At 43.7% G+C, this 25,379-nt stretch overlaps 1 protein-coding gene and 1 long non-coding RNA gene across 2 annotated transcripts in view; one reads left to right on the top strand and one right to left on the bottom strand.

Moving 5' to 3' along the window:
* LOC141139198 (uncharacterized) overlaps nucleotides 1–25,379 on the bottom strand; it is a 1,175,459-nt gene that overhangs the window by 1,089,698 nt on the left and 60,382 nt on the right. The gene's annotated exons all lie outside the window — the stretch shown is intronic.
* Nucleotides 21,430–25,379, top strand: part of LOC141139196 (cytochrome P450 2K6-like) — an 83,341-nt gene continuing 79,391 nt past the window's right edge. The window contains exon 1 of the mRNA XM_073625115.1: nucleotides 21,430–21,568. The gene's annotated coding sequence lies outside the window, so the exon portion shown is untranslated. The remainder of the gene's footprint in view (nucleotides 21,569–25,379) is intronic.

The following is a 25,379-nucleotide window of genomic DNA, read 5'->3' as shown; positions in this document are numbered from 1 at the left end:
TAAGTCTGGTATTATGAGTTCTAAAGCTGTGATTGGGAATTTTAGAGGAGTTTGGGGTCCTTCAGGTGTTATATGTTTGAGGAGATATTGCCAGGCTTCGATGGAGGCCTGGATAGTTGGAGAATTTACAAGTGAGGTAGATGTGTGATACGTATTAGTTATCAGGTAATTATACAGATTCCCTCCTTTAATTTGAAGTTTTTCTAATTCTGTCAACAGGGAGATATCGTGGTTAGGAAACCAACCCTTCACCTGTGCCAAAATGGTGGCCGCATGGTAATCTTTAATTATTGTGTGGCCAATCCCCCCCGCATGTTTGGATTTAGTAATTTTGTTAAATGCACATCTTGCTTTTTTCCCAAACCATAGGTATCTGTCTATTTCAGATTGTACTTGCTGAAAGAAGGATTTAGGTACTGGAATGGGTAGGGTTCTGAATAGATATAAGAACTGTGGTAAAACCTGCATTTTAAAAGCAGCCAGACGCCCAGTCCATGAAAGTTCAAATCGCTTTAGTTTATCTAGTTTGGGTCTCAGAGACTTTAAAAATGGAATATAATTTTCTTTAAATAGTTCGGATAATGTGGGTGTAAGTGTAATACCTAGGTAAGATATGCCATTTTCTTTCCACATATACGGAAATTTGTGTCTAATATTTTGTTTCATCTTGTCAGATAAGCCTAGTCCCAAAAGATATGACTTGGTTTCATTGACTTTGTAATACGATATTGCATTAAATAATTGTAAAGTTTGGTGGACCGAAGCCAGGGAAGACATTACGTCAGTAAGTATCAGGATGACATCATCCGCGAATAGGCTGATGGTGTGCATTCTATCGCCTATTGTGATCCCTTTAATTTGGGGGTGTTGGCGGATATAAGTTGCCAGTGGTTCCATCAACAAGTTAAAAATTAAGGGGGATAAAGGGCACCCTTGGCGAGTGCCGTTAGTTATACTAAACGGAGTAGATAATGTTCCGGATATGTATACTTGTGCTGATGGCTTTGTGTACAGAGCCATAATGGCCTGATACATCTGGCCATGGAAACCGAATTTGTCTAGTACTTGTTCTAAATACGTCCAATAAATCCTGTCGAACGCCTTCTCTGCATCCAAAGAGAGGAGCAGAGAAGGCGTTCCCTTTTTGTTAGCTAGATGGATGAGGTTGATCAGGCGTCTGGTCGCATCCGCTGTTTGACGATCTGTGGTAAAGCCAGATTGATCTGGGTGGATCAGTGAAGGGAGGAGATTTACTAATCTACCAGCTATTACTTTAGCGTAGATTTTCAGGTCGTTATTGAGTAACGATATCGGACGGAAATTTTGAGGAGTATCAGGGTCTTTCCCCGGCTTCGGTAATGTCACAATCATTGCCTTTAACATTTCAGGTGGAAAAGAGGAGGAGGAAGCAGCTTGATTAAATATTTCAGTAAGTCTGGGGGTTAGAATGTCTCTGAACGTTTGAAAATATTCACTCGTGAAGCCATCTGGTCCAGGAGATTTATTACTGGGGAGTGAGTCAATCGCTATTGATATCTCTTGTGTCGTGAATGGAGAGTTCAGTGCTATGTTTTGGGTATCAGTGAGTTGGGGAAGTTGAATTTTATTAAGAAATTCAGAAATTGTGTGGGTTTGTGGTTGAATCGTGTTAGGATCTGTGTTCAGGTTATAGAGAGAACCATAGTAAGTGCTGAATGCATCTGCAATGTCTTGAGGGTGTTGTAATTTGGTGTGGGTTTCAGGATGTAAGATGTAGGGAAGTTTAGTTTTGTGTCTGTGTCCTCGTAGTCTGTCTGCTAATAATTTCCCTGCTTTATTGCCATTTGCGTAATACGTCATTTTCAACCTTCTAGAGGATTTTTCAAAATCCTCCAGTAGTATCATTCGGAGTTCCAGTCTTAATTTGGTCAGTTTGTCTGATAAGTCAGGGGAGAAATTGGTTTTGTTCTGAGATTCTAGTGTGTGGATTTGTCCAGAGACATTCAATATACGCTGCTCCCTCATCCTCTTGGTCCTAGCTCCAAGTTTAATGAGGAGACCTCTCATAAACGCTTTGTGTGCGTTCCATGTCATAAAGGGGTCAGAGACTGAATTTACATTAAGCTCAAAAAATTCGGCCAGATCTTTCTGCAATATTGTTTTGGAGGGATCATCTCGGAGCAGCCGCGGGTTGGATCTCCATATGTAAGTGGAGTTGATTATAGATGTGTCATCCACCAGCAGTGATACCGAAGTATGATCCGACCAAGTGATATTATTAATTGTAGATGATTTGATTTTGGTTAATAACGCTTTGTCTATCAAAAAAAGATCAAGTCGGGTATAAATTTTGTGACTAGCTGAAAAAAAAGAAAAGTCTTTCTCTGTGGCGTGAAGACATCTCCATGCATCGTATATGTCGTAGTTCCTCAGTAGCGGTTGTAGTGTTTGAGTTTTCTTGTTGGATAGTGAACTGAAGTCTATTGTAGGGTCCGGTGGCAAATTAAAATCCCCGCACAAGAGTAGGCGACCTTTTTGCAAACGTGAGACCTGTTTCATGAGCCTATGAAGAAAGCGGGTCTGACGTGTGTTTGGCGCATATACATTCACCACCGTATAGGTGGTATTGTTGATATCGCAGATTAATATGTGATATCTACCTTGCACATCTTTTACTTCCGAGTGAAGGCTGAATGCTACTGTATCCTTAATTGCCGTAAGTACTCCCTTCTTTTTTGCGTCTGCACTTGCAAAAAAAACATGTGGGAATTTGGGGTGAGAGCAGATAGGTTGGGCCTGTTTTTTGAAGTGCGTCTCTTGTACACAAATGACGTCAGCCTTATTTTGGATGGCTTCCAGCCACATGGATCTGCGTTTCGCCGGATGGTTAAGGCCTCTTGCATTTATTGTTAAAAAAGTAATGGTCATAGTGTAAAGTCGGGTTTAAGCGCGTTAGATGTCATGTGTTGGTAACACTTACATAGGTTGCTGAGTTCATCAACGTTGATCCATATGCGATGGGGAGATGAATCCTTGTTACCGTGGAGTTCCTGAAGATTTGCTTTATCAAGTAGTTGAATTTTTGGTAATTGTTGCGACATAGACAATGGTTAACACAGAAAAGAACAGTGTAGAAAAAGATAAAAAAAAGGAAAACATAAGGGGGTTTTAAACCAAACCCTGAGTAGGTCTGTGTGACCTGAGTGTGACGTATAGTCACTTAAATTGCAAGTAGGGGGTAAACAGCGAAACAGTTCAGCTTAGCGTTTTTTCCTCTGCTTGGGAAACAGTAGAGTGTAGTCTTCACTGACCTCAGTCAGCTCATGTATGCTTGCGGGAGTTTTTGGAGGTGACCAAATTCCAGTCATCTGTAAACTGCTCAGGGCTACGTGAAACATGAACCTTTGGCGAATCCACCGCTATAATCTGCCATCTTTGGAGGAGCTGCATTCCCTTGGTAAGAGTGTCAACAACATGCTCCTTTCCATCTTTAGTGATAATCAATTTAGTAGGGAACCCCTATTTGTATGTGATCTTGTGATTTCTTAACGCTTTGGAGATTGTGTTTAGGTTCCTACGCTTCTGCAGGGTGAATTGCGATAGGTCAGCGAAAAATTGTAGATCTTTGTATTGTGGTGGAAAAAGATCTTTGCTGCGGGAGGCCGCCATCAGGCGTTCTTTTGTTTGGTAAAAGTGTAGCCGGAGTATAACATCTCTTGGTATGTTATCCGGTAGGTGAGATGGTTTAGGTAAGCGGTGGATCCTGTCCACGGTAATGTCCAGTTCCGTTAAATCTGGTAGTATAGCCTGAAAGAGTTGGGCTGTGTAGGTGTGCAGGTCAGATTGCAGGACTGACTCGGGGATCCCCCTTATTTTAAAGTTATTTCTCCTAGAGCGGTCCTCAATGTCTGCTAGTTTTGCTTTAAGGGCATCCAATTCATCTGCATTGTTATCGTTTGCATCCACTAGATCATTGATGGTAGTAGCGAACTCCCCCATTTTGTGTTCAATATGATCTACCCTGGATACTGTTTCTTTAAGTTCCACACCAAATCTGTGAACACAGGATAGCATGTCAGCATGTAGTGAACTCCGGAGTGAGACTAACATATCCTTTAGTGTGGTGTCCAGTACAGGTTGGTTAGTGGTGGGAAAGAGATCAATTGAGTCAGGGAGATCTCTGGTATCTTCTCCTGAGTCTAGGCCTGGTGTTATGTCCCGGCTAGAATCCGAGGCATCCAGCCTCAATCTTGCTTTTTCCGGACTGCCTGAATTGGGGGTATGTATAGGAGAGTGTGTGCTCCTTTGTGGTGCATTCCTTTTTTGTAGATTGCCCTTGCCTGCTTCGTATAGTGGGGTACTAGACATACCTCGCGCCGCTGTCCCGCCGCCGCCATCTTGCTTAGGCCCAAGCGGGTAGTATTCAGTCAGTTTTTGCGGCCTCCGGTTCTCCTTGTTGCGCCGCGGCATGATCGATCGGTTCCCGGAGATGTGCTGCCGGTCCGCAGGTGGTTGTGTGTGGTTTTGGGCCAGTGGAGCAGGCGATGTGGGCCGTTGTGTTCCCGAGCGCTGTGGAGCTCCTCTATTGAGCGTCCATCTTCTTCCGCGGCAAGCTCCGCCCCTGTGGTAACATTTTAAATGGGTGTAACTTTACTGATCCCTACAAGCAGACAGACAAGGAATTCCTGCCTGTGACCTCCTACTGCCGGGATTCACCCACAAGACTAAGCCTAATGCCGCGTACACACGGTCGGACTTTTCATCTACAAAAGTCCGACAGCCTGTACGACAGACTTTCGGCGGTCTTTTGGCGGACTTGCGGCGGACTTGCGGCAGACTTTCTAACGAACGGACTTGCCTACACACGATCACACAAAAGTCTGATGGATTTGTACGTGATGACGTACACCGGACTAAAATAAGGAAGTTGATAGCCAGTAGCCAATAGGTGCCCTAGCGTGGGTTTTTGTCCGTCGGACTAGCACACAGACAAGCGGATTTCTGGGTCCGGCGTAGTTACGACGTAAAGATTTGAAGCATGTTTCAAATCTAAAGTCCGTCAGATTTGAGGCTGGAAAAGTCCGCTGAAAGTCCGGGGAAGCCCACACACGATCGGATTGTCAGCCAGCTTTAGTCCGTCGGCGTCAGTTGGACTTTTGTAGACGAAAAGTCCGACCGTGTGTACGTGGCATTATGGTAGCGAAACCTCATGTTGATCTGCTGTGTTCCCTGCAATGCTCACTAGTTCTTCACACCATCTTGATTGGATCAGCGTTTAGTGGTGTGGGAGGCATTTGAATTTACTAGGTTCATATTTTTTTACTTGAGAATTTGCTCTATATATGACCAGTTTTTATATAGTGTGTATTTCTATACATTCATTGAAAGCAGAGCAGTGGCATGCATGTTTAAAGCACCATGTAAGGTCTACTCCTTCCTATAGTTTTTTTTTAATGATTGACATGCAAAGAAGAGGTCAGAGGAGGGTTTTTTTTCTGGTGATAGTGTCTTATGCCGCGTACACACGGTCGGACTTTTCGTCTACAAAAGTCCAACGGACGCCGACGGACTAAAGCTGGCTGGTAATCCGATCGTGTGTGGGCTTCTCCGGACTTTCAGCAGACTTTTTCAGTCTCAAATCCGACGGACTTTAGATTTGAAACATGCTTCAAATCTTTACGTCGTAACTACGACGGACCCCGAAATCCGCTCGTCTGTGTGCTAGTCCGACGGACAAAAACCCATGCTAGGGCAGCTATTGGCTACTGGCTATGAACTTCCTTATTTTAGTCCGGTGTACGTCATCACGTACGAATCCGTCGGACTTTTGTGTGGTCGTGTGTAGGCAAGTCCGTTCGTTAGAAAGTCTGCTGCAAGTCCGCCGAAAGTCCGCCGGAAGTCCGCCGGAAGTCTGTCGGACAGGCTGTCGGACTTTTGTAGACGAAAAGTCCGACCGTGTGTACGCGGCATTACAATTACAATCAGCTGACAAAGATAACACTAGTTTTCTGGCTTTAAAGAAGGTTGTCTGAGTTTCTGTGAAGGTGATGCTGTTTATAGCCTCATGCTTCATTAGGTGGAAACATTTTTCCAGTTGAATGACATGTTCTGTGACTTTGCAGTTAGCAAAAGACATTCTTTGAAAGTTCAGATTTAAAAGTACTGTTGATGTTGTATGTTCCAATATTGTTGCACAAATCTATCATAATTATCATTTTGATTTTTATAAAAGCAAAAAAATCCTTATATTTATATAACATAATATATAAAAATCATACTAAACATCAAAGGTACATTTTAATTCTGGGGGACTTTTTAAACATGAAATCTTCTTTAATCGTTTAACCACTTGCCTACAGGACACTTACACCCCCTTCCTGCCCAAGCCGTTTTTCAGCTTTCAGCGCTGTCACACTTTGAATGACAATTGCGCGGTCGTGCTACACTGTACCCAAACATTTTTTTATCATTTTTTTCACACAAATATAGCTTTCTTTTGGTGGTATTTATTCACTGTTGGGTTTTTTATTTTTTTACAAAAATTTTGAAAAATAGATGTTTTTTACTTTTTTTCAGTCAGTAAACTTTGTAACTAAGTAATTTTTTGTCCTTACTGATATGCGCTGATGAGACGGCACTGATGGGCACTGATGAGCTGAACTGGTGGGCATTGATGAGGTGGCACTTATGGGCACTGATGAGGTGGCACTTATGGGCACTGTTTCGGTGGTACTGATGAGGAGGCACTAATATGCCGCACTTATGGGCACTGATAGGTGTCACTGATATGTAGCACTGATGAGCACTGATAGGCGGCACTGGTGGGCACTGATAGGCGGCACTGGTGAGCACTGATGGATGGCACGGATAGACGGTACTTATAGGCATTGATGGGTGGCACTGATGGGCGACACTGATGGCCATTGATCGACAGCAATGATGGGCAGCACTGATAGGCGGCATTGATAGCCAGCACTGACTGGCATCGCTAATGGGCACTGATTGGTGGCACTTGTGGGCAGTGGTGGGCACTGATTGCTGCCACTGGTGGGCACTGATTGCTGGCATTGGTGGGCAATGGTGGGCACTGATTGGTGACACTATATTGCTATAAGACTTGTGCACAACAGAAAATTTTGTTTAGTTTCGGTTCGTTGTCATTCGTAAAATACATAATTTCGTTCTGTTATATTTGTTATGTTACGTTAATTCGTTTTCGAATAATTTGTTATTTCTGTAGAATGTCGATATTCATAATACTGAATCCCGAATCATGTCGAATTCATTTGTTATATCCGCTATAATTTTGTTCATTTTCATTGAAATTCGATATTTATGTACAAATGTACCCCTGCCATTTCACAAAAAAAAAGTGTTAAAACGGTAAAAATGATATGACAGGGCTTGGGGACAAGTCCTTTATTAAAAAATAAAAAAATAAAAATGTCCCACGAAGTCCATTCATCTTCTTCTTCTCTTGTTCCGACGGACCGAAAAAGAAAATAAAAAAAAACATGCACGCCGCCACCGTTCCGCCTCCACCTGCCGTAATGACCGTCCTCTCAGGTGACAGTTCCTTTATAACTGAGGGCGGGGTCACCCGGTTACGTCACCGGGTGACTCCGCCCCCTCTGACGCTACGGGAAAGCTACCCCAAAGCACCCTTCCCATGTTGAGGGCATGTGGCCTGGTATGGTTCAGGAGGGGGCGCTCTCTCATCCCCCCCTCTTTTCCTGCGGCCTGCCAGGTTGTGTGGTCAGATAAGGGTCTGGTATGGAATTTTAGGGGGACCCCCACGCCATCTTTTTTTAATTTTGACATGGGGTTCCCCTTAATATCCATACCAGACCTGAAGGGCCTGGTATGGAATTTGGGGTGACCCCCACGTAATTTTTTTTTTTTTTTGGTTCGGAGTTCCCCTTAATATTCATACCAGACCCAAAGGGCCTGATAATGGACTGTGGGGGAATCCCATGCCGTTTTTTTCAATGACTTTTATGTGTATTGCCGGGACCGACAATTCAATATAGCCGCGAGTACTTTAACCACTTCAATACCAGGCACTTAGACACCTTCCCGCCCAGCCCAATTTTCACCTTTCAGTGCTGTCGCAATTTGAATGACAATTGCGTGGTCATGCTACACTGTACCCAAACAAATTTTTTATCATTTTGTTCCCACAAATAGAGCTTTCTTTTGGTGGTATTTGATCACCTCTGCGGTTTTTATTTTTTGCGCAACAAATTAAAAAAGACCGAAAATTTTGAAAAAAAACAAGTTTTTCTTTGTTTCTGTTAAAACTTTTTGTAAATAAGTAAGTTTTCTTCTTCAATGACGGGCACTGATATGGCTGCACTGACGGGCACTGATACGGCGGCACTGATGGGCACCGATGAGGTGGCACCAATGAGGTGGCACTGATGAGGTGGCACTGACGGGCACTGATAGGCGGCACTGATAGGCGGCACTGATGGGCACTGATAGGTGGCACTGATAGGTGGCACTGGTATGCGGCACTGATGGGCACTCATAGGTGGCACGGATGGGCACTTATAGGCGGCACTGATGGGCACTCATAGGTGGCATTGATGGGCACTCGTAGGTGGCATTGATGGTAACTTATGGGTGGCACTGATAGTTGGCACAGATGGGCATGGATGGGCACTGATATATGGGCACTGATGGGCATGGATGGGCACTGACAGGTGGCATGAATGGACACTGATGGGTGGCACTGATGGCACTGCTTGTTTGCAGTGATGCCCCTAAGGGTGGCATTGCTGGGCATCACTGCAAGATGATGGTGCCAATCAATGCCCATTTGTGGGCACTGATTGGCACAGATTTGGCACACTGTGGATGGCCAGGTATGTACCCCATGGCCATCCACATGTTGCCCCTTCCCTGGTGGTCCTAGTGGTGATCCCTGGTGGTCCAGTGTGGTGATCTGTGGGGGGGCTGCGCTGATAAACAATCAGCGCAGACCCCCCCTGCCAGGAGAGCCGCCGATCGGCTCTCCTCTACTCGCGTCTGTCAGACGCGAGTGAGGAAGAGCCGATCAACGGCTCTTCCTATTGACAGCGTGATCAGCCGTGATTGGACACGGCTGATCACGTGGTAAAGAGCCTCCGCCGGAGGCTCTTTACCAAGATCGGTGGAGCGGTGTGTCAGACTGACACACCGCTCCACCGATCGCCGCGATGCGTGCCCCCGGGGGCGCGCTGCGGCATGTTATCCTGCTGGACGTCATATGACGTCCAGTCAGGATAACAGAACCACTTCCCGGACGTCAATCCGCCATAGGGCGGGCGGGAAGTGGTTAAAATGACTTTTTTCCTTTAGAAATGTAATTTTTTGAAGAGACTGTTGTAAACACGGGAAACATGTGCCACTTTACAGGCATACTATAGACACCCCCCAGGTATGAAGTTTAAAGGAATATTTCACTTTTATTGTTTCACTTTAAGCATTATTAAAATCACTGCTCCTGAAAAAACGGCTGTTTTAAAACTTTTTTTTGCGTTGATACATGTCCCCTGGGGCAGGACCCGGGTCCCCAAACACTTTTTATGATAATACCATGCATATAAGCCTTTAAAATTAGCACTTTTGATTTCTCCCATAGACTTTTAAAGGGTGTTCCGTGTCTTTCGAATTTGCCGCGAACACCCCAAATTGTTCGCTATTCGGCTAACAGGCGAACACCCGATGTTCGAGTCGAACTTACGCTCTACTCGAACATCGGGCTCATCCCTACTCTTCCTTCTAAAAGGTCACTTTAAAATATTTATCCTGTTCACCAGCCTGTATCACTGGAAAGTACCTTTAGTGATTGACCAATAAATGTTCATATATGTGTGCGCACTGCGCTAATGAGAAACACCTGTTTGTGCTGCCACTTAATATTCAATAAACATGCAAATAAGGTGAAACAAATGTCAATGTAAAAAACAGTGACAAAATTCCACAGTAGCACACTAAATTAATCTCCAATCTACAGGGCACCCCCTGTGACAAAGTCTGAAGTGATGAAACGCGTCGGAGCATGGCTACACGGCAACGCTGGCATGTTTGAATCTTTTATGATGTAAGTGCATTACTTTTAATAAACCAATAACCTTAAGGTGTTTTTACACTATTGGAGGATCTCAATTTCTATCCCCACATGTGGAGAGTGTCTTTATTAATCTGGATGGAGATTGGCGTGTATAAGCGGCTCTTCAATAACATCTAATAAGGCGATAACATCTATAAGGCAATAACATCTAATATGGCAACAGCATCTAGTGAGCTTTATTCTTAAGGGAGTGGAATTGGCACAGTTCACTTTCGTGAAGAATTTTGGTGGAACAAGATTTTGTTTCACTCTCTCTTCCTCACATTAGGTTGGACTGTAATACCATATTGATTTGCATATATTGGAGCATATACAGTATATATATATATATATATATTTTTTTTTTTTTTGGATATGCCATATGGACACTTTACATTATGTATGGGTGTTTTATGTTGATCATTTCACAATGCTAATGTTTAGGAGATTTGTAGATTAATTTAGTGTGCTATTGTGGAATTATTTTTCTCTCTTGTTTACATTGACATTTGTTTCACCTCATTTACATGCAAATAAATGTTCCTAACCCCCCACATTGTATCTTCTTAGACAATCATTGGGAACACTCCCATCAGCAGGCAGAAGCAAACAATGTTGTGTTCTTTTAAAAAACTAAACACAGCCAAAAAACAGAATTAAAGTTTAGGCTGGTTGCAGCCTAGCTGTAGCCACTATATTTAGACTAGGGATACTCCAGCTTAAGACAGGGTCCCTACATCGTATTACTTTCTACAGGAAGCATATACCTTTTAACATTTATGCAGTCTTGAATAGGGATGATCCTATGCTTGGTTAGAACTTTAGCCCATTCAGATGATTGATGTGTGGTATTTCTACCACTCCTATATATGACAGCTTCCCACTGTCACTGGTTCCTAAGAAAGCCATGGGTGCAAGCACCCACAGTGTCCCTAGGAACCAGTGAAGACACAGGGAATTCCTGCTCCTTTTAAACAAAGGGGCAGAGATAGCAGTGACATTACTAGCCAGATTTGGTCAACAATGTCACTACTATCTCCTCAGCTTCCCTTATCTAGCTGATGACAGCTTGGGGAGCTTTCATTCAGCTAGTATTGCCACCAGGAATGGTTGTGTACACCAGGCCATTGTTTTTGGGTTTTTTTGCAAGTTGGCGGGTGATGGGGATTGTGATTGATGATGGATTTCCAATGAGGGGCATTTTTGGAGAATTTTAATTTTTTTAATCAATGACTCGTCAAATGTTTGAGTTGTCTTTATTTCTAGGTAACAACTTTTATTTATTTGATGTGAATGAGTAGGGATACTATGTACAGGTACCTCATTCACACAGGGGAATCTGGGGCACCCTTATCAATAAAGGGGGCTTCAAGATTCCAATAAGCCATCCACTCGCAGACCACCACAACCACCGGCAAAAGCGGCTGTGTAAGAGGCCCTTCAACCTTTGGTCGGGCAAGGGTTGTTGGGTAAGAGATCCTCATCGACATGGTAGACCTAAGCTGTAATAATTATAAAACAAAGTTTAAAGACATAGAAATTATAAACTGCATCTGAGGAAAACATTAAGTACTGGATTAATTTAGAGTTCTGATAGTCAATAGAAGATTTCTATACATGTTTGGTCAATAGTGTGTGTACCTGTGAGGCTGGAGAAGACCTTTAAAGCATCAATAGCCTGTATAGAAAACCTGAACTGACTGACATTTTGCATTTTGTGGACAGCAGACTGAAAGGGAAAAGCAGAGTAATAGAAGTCCTGGTATGTTCTGCCAACTGATGACTAGCAGTTCAAACACTGGCAGGACATTTTTGCTGTCTTAATTGCACAATAAAAAGGGAAGAAAAGAGTTCAGGTGAGTTTTTGCTGGTGATAATATTTAACTAGAATCAGCACAGTAATAGGGCGTACACACGGTCGGACTTTGTTCGGACATTCCGACAACAAAATCCTAGGATTTTTTCCGACGGATGTTGGCTCAAACTTTTTTTGTCTACACACGGTCGCACAAAGTTGTCGGAATTTCCGATCGCCAACCACGCGGTCACGTACACCACGTACGACGAGACTAGAAAAGGCCGGTTCAGAACCAAGCACGGCACCCTTTGGGCTCCTTTTGCTAATCTCGTGTTAGTAAAAGTTTGGTGAGAGACGATTCGCGCTTTTTCAGACTCGTGGCTTTCAGATCGTTTTCTGCTGTTCAGTTTGTGCTTGTGGGTTTGTATCTGCTCTTCAGTGCGTGCAAGCAAGTTCCGCGTGACTTAGTCATTGTATTCTTGTTCGTTCGTTACTGTTTTTCAGGTCGCTCTTCACAGGCCTTGCTGTTCTTCAGTGCGTTCTGTTACTTCGTTCTGAGCAGCCGACCGTTTTCTAGCCATGTTTCGTATGCGTACTCCTCGTAGAGTTCGTGCTGTGTGGGGGCTTGGTGTTGGGGTCCTGACCTTGACACAAGTCCAATCCATGAACAGGGTGGGGAGGAGTTCATGGACCAAGAATTGGTTGCTTCAGCGTGACCAGTTCTCTCATATGCCTTTGCTCCGTGAGATCAGTGAGAATAATCCTGATGATTTCAGGAACTTTCTCAGGATGACGGACCCCGTGTTTCACCGTTTGTTGGCTTCACTAACCCCCTATATCAGCAGGCAGGATACCTGCATGAGGCAAGCCATCACTCCGGAGCAGAGGTTGGTCGCTACCCTGCGGTATTTGGCCACAGGGAGAAGCCTGCAGGACTTGAAGTTCTCGACAGGCATCTCCCCCCAGGCTCTGGGTATCATCATCCCAGAGACCTGTTCTGCCATCATACAGGTTCTGCAGAAGGAGTATATGAAGGTAAGATTTTTATCCTTTTATATCACATTTTATTGTATTTAATGTTTGCTAATATATTGTATTTCTTTCCTCATTCCCTAATTACCATGATTGTAATATGCTGTGAATGTCCCCTTTGTTCTCATGCATGCTGGATTTTTGTGTAATTATTATTTTAGGTCCTTCATACATATTTGCCCTTCACTAACCTCCCCAGCATGGTGTCTCCTGGCCTATATTCACCTCATGTAGTCACTTAACAATGTATTTTATCAGCTCTATAGTAGTGCTTTACCCCAAACACCCCCTAAAATGTTTTGAAATGTTATTTTTGATTTAAATTCAGGCAGAGTGCCAGAGGCTTTTTTTTGTTAGTGTCCCCAAATAATTTTTAGTAACCCTCCCTCCCCCAACTGCTAAGTCAGCTGATCCCAATTCTCTATGTATCCTCAATCATCTATCTGCTGACTTTGCCAAACCCATACACACTATACCCACCTCTTTACTGGTCAGATTTATGGATGAATTGCCCAAAGCATGTAGTGCAAGGGCCTGCCTGTATACTTTCCAATGGTACTGTTTCAAGTTTTTGTATTCTATTATTATCTTGATAGGTAATAGCAGAATGTCCAAATGTCCTCAAATGTGTACAATGTGTATTTATATCTTTGTATTATGACACTTCTTACCTGTCCAGTGGTCTGCCAATAGCGTAACTAAGGAGGGGCTGTTCCAAGTAATACCCATTATTTAGGCATTCAGCTCTCAATGAAGTGAAGAGGGTTACCTGTCCAAGATTCCCCCCCCTATAATGTTAGAAATGGCCCATGAGAGGGGGGAGGGGGAATATGATAGGTGTACCTTATACTTTGGCCTTGTTAAATTCCCCTTACTAAATGCTATCTGGAGGTTGCCACATAATGTTTGTGCCTAATCTGCTTGCCATGTTTCTGTGAAAAAATAGTAATGTTTATTGTTTTTTTCTCAACAGTTTCCTTCCACGCCACAGGAATGGCAGACTGTGGCCTCCCACTTTGCCCAGCGGTGGGACTTTCCTAACTGCGGAGGGGCAATTGATGGGAAACACGTCCACATCGTCCCACCACCCAACTCAGGGTCATACTATTATAATTACAAGGGGTTCAATAGTATAGTGATGTTGGCGGTGGTGTCGGCTAATTACGACTTCCTGTATGTGGACGTGGGGAAGAATGGCCGGATGTCCGATGGTGGAGTCATTGCCCAGACGGAGTTTTACAGGCATCTCCAGAATGGCAGCTTGGACTTGCCAGCTCCAGAGGACAATGTTGAAGGACTCCCATTTGTGTTCATTGCTGATGAAGCGTTTGCGCTGGGGGACCACCTGATGCGGCCATTCCCAATGAGGACCCTCACCCCGGAACAGAGGGTTTTTAATTACCGGCTGGCCAGAGCCCGAAGAGTGGTGGAGAACACATTTGGAATCCTGGCCAGCAGGTTCCGACTATTTCTGACACCCATCCATATGGCGGAGTATAAACTGAACCATATTATACTGGCGTGCTGTGTTCTCCATAACTTTTTAAGGAAACATTCGGCCAACTATGCTGGCTCAGTTGGGCCTGAGACCGGAATCCTACATCAAACCACACTGACGGCGCTTGAAAGTGGCCTTACTGGCTTGCCCTCCCTGAGTGCCCGTGATGTCCGGTTACGCTACCTGGAGTTCTTTGCGGGTAGGGGGGCTATCAATATGCCAGAAAATCTGTGAAGCCTTTTTATAATAAAAAAAAAAGAAATTCTTGGTGGACATTTACTGCTTGTGTTTGTTTTAGCTGACCCTGACAGAAATGTGTTGAGTCCAGAAAATGTCCTGATTGTGTAACCTTATACAAAGCACTGTTGGCTGTTATTTCCTAAATGCAAAAACACATTTCACTACAAGTGCACTTGCAACTGCACTGAAACTGCACTTGTAGTGCAAAGAGGATTTGCCCTTAGGAAATAACACCCATTTTTGCTGAAAACAGCAATTACATCACCCCAAAAGTGTTGTATTGTAGTGTTGAGACAATAATCCACACATTCTTGAGTAAGCAACTTTTTTATACCTGCACAATCACATGTGCATTTACCAAAGGTTTTTAAAACAAACCAACATGTTTGTTGTATAACAATTTTTGCAGTAGCATTATCAAAAATCGAAATGTCCATTTCAGATAAAACAGGCCTGTGTAAAACCAACAAGAAAGCCAAAAAACTTGAACTTACAAAGTTCACATTAGGTAAAACCTGAAGGCTAGTATTTAGGAACTGGGTTTGATATAGCGTTCAGATGGGGGGAAATCACCCCTGGAAAAGCCAAATTTGGAAGATGCACACCAATTTACGAATGTCAACATGTGCTATCTGCCATCAGGGGCGATCAAGGGACGTGTTTTGGGGGAGCAAGCCCTTCCTCAACGCTACTTTATAATTGAGGAAGGGGTTGCACCCCCAAAACGCGTCCATTGATCTCCCGTGATGGCAGATAGCACATGTTGGCACACTGTGTACATCCTCCAAATTTGGCTTTTCAAAACATTGCAAAAATCTTTAAAAGATTGGACCACAATCCAAAAAGTGATTTTGTGGGGTTTTAAATTCGACCCAAAACATCAATGATGTTATTATTTTTTTTAATAACATCATTGATTTTTTGCTGTATGTTTTGCAGTTCGACATTACACCCCATGATCTCCCCGATCAGGATCTGGGCACTTTCTGATGTGAAACGTTCTGGATCCCTCACATCACGATCACCTAAAAAGAGAGAAAGAAAACAAAAACAGGTCTCAAAAATCTGCCAGCATCCATCTCTTACCTGAGCCTGTGGTCGCAGACACTCACCTGTTGTGGTGCCAATTTCCACCACATCTTCTTCTTCCTCCTGCTCTTCTTGGGTTGGTGTTAGTTCCCCTTCTTCCAGAGGTGGAGGGTCTGTGGTCTCCTCGGATGAGGGGTGTCCTCCGAGTCTTTTCTCCCCTATGTAAAACAAAAATGGTATAATTAGCACACAGATATTTGATGGCAGAACTAGAAATAGGAAACATTGCTTGGAAGTGGGGTACAATTGTCTATTTTAGCCGAGTTCCAAGATGTATTTTTTTTATTGGCCTTTTTCAAGCTGCAATACTTTACCTGTTTAGTACAAGCTTCACAGATGTAGCCCCCCCTATAGTATACACTGGAGCACCTGTGTGGCCCCCTAATAAAAATGGTGTTCTTGTGTCCCACACTAGTGCTCCAGTGTCCAGATGTGAAAACAGCTGCTCAGTGTCCTCTCCTTACACACAATCTAGTTGGCATTTCATTCTAGTAACAAACCCATCTACACAAACAACTATTTGGCATCCAAGTAGGCCCCAAAAAAATGTGGGAAAATGCATATGGCCTAAACAATGGTGTTTTAGAGGCCGAAAGAAAAATGTTTGATACGAATGAATAATGGGCCCATGAACATTAAAGTTGCCCTTTTAAACTGTACAATTAAGAAAAGCATATGGAGCAGCACGAACGCAATAAAGACAAAAAGAATAGGAACACAGCACAACTACTTACTTTTTTGCAGCACTCTCCGGATCTTTCGGTACTGCTCTGGCTCTCTCAATTTCAGGTCTGACCACCGCTTCCTGAGCTGATCTTTCGATCGTCGTACCCCGAAATTCTTGTGAAGACTTTTGATCACTTTCACCATGATCTTGGCCTTTCGGATATTGGGGTTGGGGTAAGGCCCATACTTTCTGTCATAGTCGGACTTCTTCATGATGTCGACCATCTCCAACATCTCCCCAAAGGACATATTTGTGGCCTTAAAACGTCTCCTTCTGGATCGGGACGTGTCTGGATCCGGGCTTTCCTCCTCCTCCTCCTCGTTCCTGCAATTAGCACGCACCTGCTGTGACTCTGCCATGTGCTCTTCCCCCACTGCACTGAACGAAAAGGGGCGGGGAATATACTAGAAAGAACGTCAGGGGCGGGTGGAGTTACACGCATGCGCAGTGTGTATAAAGCGTAACATGCGTGCGTATTACGTACGATCTGTGAGCGGAGGAAGGAGCATTGGACGCGCCGATCGTAAGAACGAAGGTAAGAGACAAACTTGTGCCTATACTGCTTCTACATTGAAGCCTATATTGTAACAAGATTAGGAGAGTTTTGTCTGACATTAGGCTTTGTCTTGTGTTGTGTCTTGCAGTGAACATGGATATCTTAGTGAAAGACAATGACTTCATGTCAGCATTCATAGATATCTTAAGGGAGCTGCCCTGTCTGTGGGAGATTAAACACCCCCATTACAAGAACCAAGCAAAGAGGAAGGCAGCACTGGAGCAATTGTGTGAAATTGTGAAGCAGGTGATCCCCACGGCAGACATCACCTATTTGAAGATCTTAATTGGTGGCCTGAGGAGCACATATCTAAGGGAGCGCAAGAAAGTCCTGGATTCACAGAGATCCGGAGCAGCAGATGACATCTATGTCCCCAGAATGTTGTACTACGACAGGCTGCATTTTCTGGCAGGCCAGACTGAACCCAGGTCATCCCTCTCCAGTCTTCCTTCCACGCTTCCTTCCCCCCCGGCTGAGGCTTCTGACGCCCAACCTGGGCCTTCCAGGCAACATGTGGAGGAGCCCAGATTGAGCCAGGTATAGCATTCCTCTAAATATTTCTGCTTGTCCAATCAATGATGTTAACTAGATGTTTGTTTGGAGTACTAATTTAGGATTGTGATTGATGAAGCAAAACATTACAACCATGTCCCTTTTTCATACACAGGGAAGTCTGAGCCAGGAGGTGGCCGGGCCGAGCCGGCTGCCTGATCTGCAGGTCCCTCCACCCTCCTGAAAAGAGAAAGTGGCAGTAGGAGGAGTGCCCCAGAGGAGGCTACCGTAGGACTCTTTTGGAGGGCTACAGAGGTCCTGGGAGCACGACAGACCGTGGAGGAGGACATTGCTGCCGTCATTGCATATAAAATGCAGAGGATGGAGGAGGGCCAACAAGTCTTGTGTGAGGCGCTCATATTGGAGGCTCTTAACAAAGGTATGAGGGGCCAAATTACAGCTCAGACACACCTTTGCGATGGTCCTTCTCCTCCTCCTGCAGGTCCTCCTCCTCGTCCTCCCTCTCCTCCAGGTCCTCCCAGTCCTCCTCCAGGTCCTACTCCTCCTCCTGCCACATCTCCACCTGCACAGCCACAGCCCGTAAGGAAGCGTGAAAGGAAGACCAGAAAGTGAGGACCCTGGATCCAGTCCGGTCAGCCAAAAAATGCAGCCTCTTGTGGTACCACAGCCTGGGGACACAGATGTTATCTGCTGCTATCTGGATCTCTGCGAATTCTGGACCAGACTACCCTCCCTTACATATGGACTCCTCAGGCCACCAATTTTGATGTTCAAGAATTGATGTCTGCCGTGGGGGTCCCAGGCTTCGCTAATTTCTCCTGTTGATCCAGTGTTGCCTCCCTCTTTGTTTGGTTCTGAGCCCTTAATAAAGGATTTTTTTTTTAATTATACTCTCCTATGTGTTTTACTTCAAAAAGGACAGTTGGTTTGTGAGGATTCAGGTACATTTCAAATATACAATGTGAAATGAACAAGGGACACCAACAACAAACAATCTCCTTGAGATTAAATAATAAAAGATATCAATGGTGTTGGGGTAACTTGACACACAAAACACACACAAAAATATTCTTGAGTAAAAATAAAAATAACATTGAACAAAGATCAGCCTTTGAAAAAATTCAAACATTAAAAAAAAAAAAAGGCTTAAAATCCCCCAAAAAATTAAATAAAAAAAAAAATTCTGTCAGATGTGACAACTAATAACAATATATTCAGGGAATCCCAATAAAAAAACAAAAATAAAACTTTGTGAGAAGTGTGTGTGAATATGAGCAGCAAAACTACTTCATTCTTGTCACATTATAAAGAAGAAGAGAGTGCGCTGTATTAAACCATTTTTAACATTGCAGCGTGACGAAAGTGCTGTATCCATTGCGAACGCTAAGTTTACCAGAACAAGCTGTTCCGTCTTGCAATTTCTTCTGAGCATGCGTGGCACTTTGTGCGTCGGAACAGGCCACACACGGTCGGAATTGACGCGATCGGATTTTGTTGTCGGAAAATTTTATCTCCTGCTCTCCAACTTTGTGTGTCGGAAAATCCGATGGAAAATGTCCGATGGAGCCCACACACGGTCGGAATTTCCGACAACACGCTCCGATCGGACATTTTCCATCGAAAAATTAGAGGTAAAGTGAGTTTACTTCTTACTACTACTACTTTACACATAAATGAAATATATTAAAATATGTTTTCTATTTGAAAACAAGTATACAGCCAAACTTTAGGCAGATAAAAAAGACATACATTAATGCATCTCTATTCATCAGTTCTTTGTCAAATGTATTTTAAATACAAGCAATAAAAGTACTGCATTTTATTTGTATCTGCCTTCTGTAGTCCCTTGTGTAGCAGATCTTAGGCTTTTTGTACACGGGACATTTGTCAACCTCTCCTGAACGCTGGAACATCGCAGCCAGTAATCCACGTTTAAAAACGTATGTTTAGCAGTGTTTCCAAGCCACGTTTAGCGACGTTTAGCCGCATTTGCGTCCAGGAGCGTTTACTAAAGATAACCTCAGGAGACCCTACTAAATGATTAGAACTGTGAGAGAACAGTGTGAGTAGCAGCTGATAAAGCAGTGTGCTTGTAGCTAGCTGTTATTTGTTGTTTGGTTTGTTAATATGGATCCCATGATGAGCATGAGTGAGGAAATGCTCCTGATGTTGCTTTTGCTGAGGCTCCAAAGACGTAGAAAATTACGTGAGAGGACCAGAGTTCGTCGCTACTGGACACATCCATTGATGGCTCAACGCATGTCCACAGGATACTTTTCTAATATGTATGTTCAGCTGCGCAATTACCCAGAGAAATCTTTTAATTTTACACGCATGTCAATTGCCACCTTTGACGTTCTCTTGGAAAAGGTTAGACCCCGTCTAGTTCCCAAATTCTCAATGGTTGACGGGTGAGCGAAATTCCTATTCAACTTCAGCATCAAGTAATGCAAGTTGTGTATTGTACAGCATAATTGGCTGATGAGGGGAATATCACATGGTATATCAAGCTTGCATACGGTGATAATTGAGTTTTTGGTGTGTTTTTAGCATTTTCCTGGCTCAAAAGTAATAAATAAAATGATTCCCTTTAAAAACGCTACTAGACGAAAACACGCCTAAATGTGGGTAGCCGCGTTTAGCAGCGTTTAGCAGCGTTTAGCAGCGTTTGGCGTTTGAAATGCCTCTAAACATAGCTTCTGAACGCATTTTATTGGGTTCCAAACAAAGCCTCTAAACGCAACTGCCTAGAAATGACTATAAACTAAACCTGTGTACCTTTTCTGGGGTCTTTCATTTGGTCTTTCGTCCCTTGTCGCTGCTGCGAGGTACGACATTTCCTCTGCAGTAATCTGCCAATACTCTGCAATAATCTGCAATACTCTGCAATAATCTGCAATATTGTGCAGTACTCTGCCAATACTCTGCCAATACTCTGCAATACTCTGCCAATACTCTGCAATACTCTGCCAATACTCTGCAATACTCGCCAATACACTGCAATACTTGCCAATACTCGTCAATACTCTGCCAATACTCTACAGTACTCTGCCCATACTCTGCAATAATCTGCAATACTGTGCAGTACTCTGCCAATACTCTGCAATACTCTGCCAATACTCTGCAATACTCTGCAATACTCGCCAATACACTGCAATACTTACCAATACTCGTCAATACTCTGCCAATACTCTACAGTACTCTGCCCATACTCTGCAATAATCTGCAATACTGTGCAGTACTCTGCCAATACTCTGCAATACTCTGCCAATACTCTGCAATACTCTGCAATACTCGCCAATACTCTGCAGTACTCTGCCCATACTCTGCAATAATCTGCAATACTGTGCAGTACTCTGCCAATACTCTGCAATACTCTGCCAATACTCTGCAATACTCTGCAATACTCGCCAATACTCTGCAGTACTCTGCCCATACTCTGCAATAATCTGCAATACTGTGCAGTACTCTGCCAATACTCTGCAATACTCTGCCAATACTCTGCAATACTCTGCAATACTGGCCAATACTCTGCCAATACTCTGCAATAAATTTGAACAGAAACAAAGTTTTTTTTTACCAAATTTTCAGTCTTTTTTGATTTATAGCCCAAAAAATAAAAAACCCAGCGGTGATTAAATACCACCAAAAGAAAGCTCTATTTGTGTGAAAAAAGGACAAAAATTTCATATGGGTACAGTGTTGCATGACTGAGTAATTGTCATTCAAAGTGTGAGAGCACCGAAAGCTGAAAATTGATCTGGTTAGGAAGAGGGAGAGAGAGTTTAATTGCCCAGTGGTCAAATGGTTAATAAAGTGAACACTGTAAGATAGAAATTTCAAACATATTTGTGTTGTTATTGAACTCCGTTGACTTTACTCTTCTTATCTGAGGGTGGAGCAAAGTTCTGCTACGAAAGCCAAGCAACAACCAGTTTGTGCACATTGCAGATTAAACATTCATCCAGGCTTTTAAAAAAAAATAACTGGCTCTGGCACCAAAGAAGAGAGAAGAGAGAAGAGAGAAGAGAACTGACACGGTAAGTAGCTGCTGAATTTTTAGGACTTCTTTTTGACTCTCAGATTTTTTCTTTTTTCCATTTTTTTTTTTTTGTCTGGGGGTGGGTTTGATTAATTTAAATCTGAATTTCAGGCAAAAGACACAGATGAAATACATACACTAAATTACCAAAAGTATTGGGACGCCTGCCTTTACACGCACATGAACTTTAATGGCATCCCAGTCTTAGTCCGTAGGGTTCAATATTCAGTTGGCTCACCCTTGGCAGCTATAACAGCTTCAACTCTTCTCTCCACAAGGTTTAGGAGTGTGTCTATGGGAATGTTTGACCATTTTTCAAGAGGCGTATTTGTGAGGTCAAGCACTGATGTGGACAAGAAGGCCCAACTTGCAGTCTCTGCTCTAATTTATCCCAAAGGTGTTCTATTGGGTTGTGGTCAGGGCTCTGTGCAGGCTAGTCCAGTTCCCTGGACACCAAACTCGCTCATCCATGTCTTTATGGACCTGGCTTTGTGCACTGGTGCTAACTCATGTTGGAACAGGAAGGGACCGTTCCCAAACTGTTCCCACAAAGTTGGGAGCATGAAATTGTCCAAAATGTCCTGGTATGCTCATGCCGTAAGAGTTACCTTCACTGGAACTAAGGGGCTAAGTCCAACCCCTGAAAAACAATCCCACTCCAACATCCCCCTCCACCAAATAGTTTGGACCAGTGCATAAAGCAAAGTCCATAAAGGCATGGGTGAGCAAATTTGGGGTGGAGGAACTTGACTGGCCTGCACAGAGTTCTCACCTCAACCCGATAGAACACCTTTGGGATTATTAGAGTGGAGACTGCGAGCCAGACCTTCTCATCCAACATCAGTGCCTGACCTCACAAATGCGCTTCTGGAAGAATGGTCAAACATTCCCATAGACACACTCCTAAACCTTGTGGACAGCTCTCCCAGAAGAGTTGAAGCTGTTATAGCTGCAAAGGTTGGGCCAACTCAATATTGAACCCTACGGTCTAAGGCTTGATTCACACCTATGCATTTTTAGTGCTTTTTGCATTTTGCAGATCTGCACTACAGAACGTGTTCCATAGGAAACCATATTAAATGGACTGTAGTGCAAATCTGCAAAATGCAAAAAGTACCAAAAATGCATAGGTGTGAATCCAGCCTCAGGGGTGAAGGGGTTAACACTAGGGGGCGATCAAGAGGTTAACTGTGTTCCCTGGGAGGTGATTCTAAATGAAGGGGGAGGGGACTGACTAGAGGAAGTGATGGATTGTGGTTCTTAGCTAATAGAACAGAATGCGGATTTGTATGTTTACACACACACTTCCGTGTTTTGTCCCTCGTGCTCGCGATTGCTCGTGGCCGGCAGTCATCGTGACAGTTGGCCACGAGCATCAGGACCCCTGCAGCGCAGCAGGCACTTGAGCGCGCCTGATATCCTGATCCTGCGAGCTGACGTATAGCTACGATGGTTTGCAGGATCGTGCCGACCTTCCACAGTAAAATGATGGCGGCTGGTCGGCAAGAAGTTAAGGTTAAGCCTCTTTTCTTCTAATTTTAATGAATGGCCACGAGTCTTGTTAAACTCCTTTCCGCAAAAAAGTTTTATCCCTTTTGTGGGGTCACCAGTACAGTATTTATAAATTGAAATCATATCCCCTCTCAAGCGTCTCTTCTCCAGAGAGAATAAGTTCAGTGCTCGCAACCTTTCCTCATAACTAAGATCCTCCAGACCCTTTATTAGTTTTGTTGCCCTTCTTTGTACTCGCTCCATTTCCAGTACATCCTTCCTGAGGACTGGTGCCCAGAACTGGACAGCATACTCTAGGTGCGGCCGGACCAGAGTCTTGTAGAGTGGGAGAATTATCGTTTTATCTCTGGAGTTGATCCCCTTTTTAATGCATGCCAATATTCTGTTTTCTTTGTTAGCAGCAGCTTGGCATTGCATGTCATTTCTGAGCCTATCATCTACTAGGACCCCCAGGTCCTTTTCCATCCTAGATTCCTGTCTAGAGGTTCTCCCCCCAGTGTATAGATTGCATTCATATTTTTGCCACCCAAATGCATTATTTTACATTTTTCTACATTAAACTTCATTTGCCATGTAGTTGCCCACCCCATTAATTTGTTCAGATCTTTTTGCAAGGTTTCCACATTCTGCAGAGAAGTTATTGCCCTGCATAGCTTAGTATCATCTGCAAATACAGAGATTGAACTGTTTACCCCATCATCCAGATCGTTTATGAATAAATTAAATAGGACTGGTCCCAGCACAGAACCCTGGGGAACCCCACTACCCACCCCTGACCATTCCGAGTATTCCCCATTTATCACCACCCTCTGAATTCGCCCTTGTAGCCAGTTTTCAATTCATGTACTCACCCTATGGTCCATACCAACGGACCTTATTTTGTACAGTAAACATTTATGGGGAACTGTGTCAAATGCTTTTGCAAAATCCAGATACACCACGTCTACGGGCCTTCCTTTATCTAGATGGAAACCCACCTCTTCATAGAAGGTTAATAGATTGGTTTGGCAAGAACGATTCTTCATAAATTAATGCTGATTACTGCTATGAGTAGGGATGAGCCCGATATTCGAGTCGAACGTGAGCCGAATAGCGAACAATTTGGGGTGTTCGCGGCAAATTCGAAAGCCGCTGAACACTCTTTAAAGGTCTATGGGAAAAATCAAAAGTGCTAATTTTAAAGGCTTATATGCATGGTATTGTCATAAAAAGTGTTTGGGGATCTGGGTCTTGCCCCAGGGGACATGTATCAATGCAAAAAAAAGTTTTAAAAATGGCCGTTTTTTCGGGAGCAGTGATTTTAATAATGCTTAAAGTGAAACAATAAAAGTGAAATATTCCTTAAAATTTCGTACCTGGGGGGTGTCTATAGTATGCCTGTAAAGTGCCACATTTTTCCCGTGTTTAGAACAGTCCCTGCACAAAATGACATTTCTAAAGGAAAAAAAGTCATTTAAAATTACTTGCGGCTATAATGAATTGTCGGGTCTCGGCAATACGGATAAAAGTCATTGAAAAAAAATGGCATGGGATCCCCCCAGTCCATTACTAGGCCCTTTGGATCTGGTATGAACATTAAGGGGAACCCCCAAACTAAAATGTAAAACTAAAATTGCGTGGGGGTCCCCCAAATTGCATACCAGGCCCTTCAGGTCTGGTATGGATTTTAAGGGGAACCCTGTTCCAATTTTTTTTTTTAATGTCGTAGGGGTCCCCCTCAAAATCCATACCAGACCCTTCAGGTCTGGTATGGATTTTAAGGGGAACCCTGCGCCAAAATTTAAAAACAAATGGCGTGGGGGTCCCCCAAAAATCCATACCAGACCCTTTTCTGAGCAGGCAACCTGGCAGGCCGCAGGAAAAGAGGGGGGGCGAGACAGTGTGCCCCCCCTCCTCAACTGTACCAGGCCACATGCCCTCAACATGGGGGGGTGCTTTGGGGTAGACCCCAAAGCACCTTGTCCCCATGTTGATGGGGAGAAGGGCCTCATCCCCACAACCCTTACCCGGTGGTTGTGGGGGTCTGCGGGCAGGGATCTTATCGAAATCTGGAAGCCCCCTTTAACAAGGGGACCCCCAGATCCCAGCCCCCCTGTTTGAAATGGTAACGGGTTCATTGTATGGTCCCACAAAGTCCATTCATCTTCTTCTATGGCTCCGCCGACGAACCAAAATTAAAAAAAAAAAAAAAACATCTCCATGGGAGGCACCCACCTTATGATGCTTCAGCGCGGATGACAGTTCTTTTATAAGTGAGGGATAAAAAGGGGATCAACTCCAGAGATAAATAGATAATT

This window comes from Aquarana catesbeiana, linkage group LG04, assembly GCF_042186555.1.
Source record: "Aquarana catesbeiana isolate 2022-GZ linkage group LG04, ASM4218655v1, whole genome shotgun sequence".
NCBI classification, from domain to species: Eukaryota; Metazoa; Chordata; class Amphibia; order Anura; family Ranidae; genus Aquarana; species Aquarana catesbeiana.
Note: the sequence above shows the minus strand (reverse complement) of the source record. Positions and strands in the feature narration are given on the sequence as shown.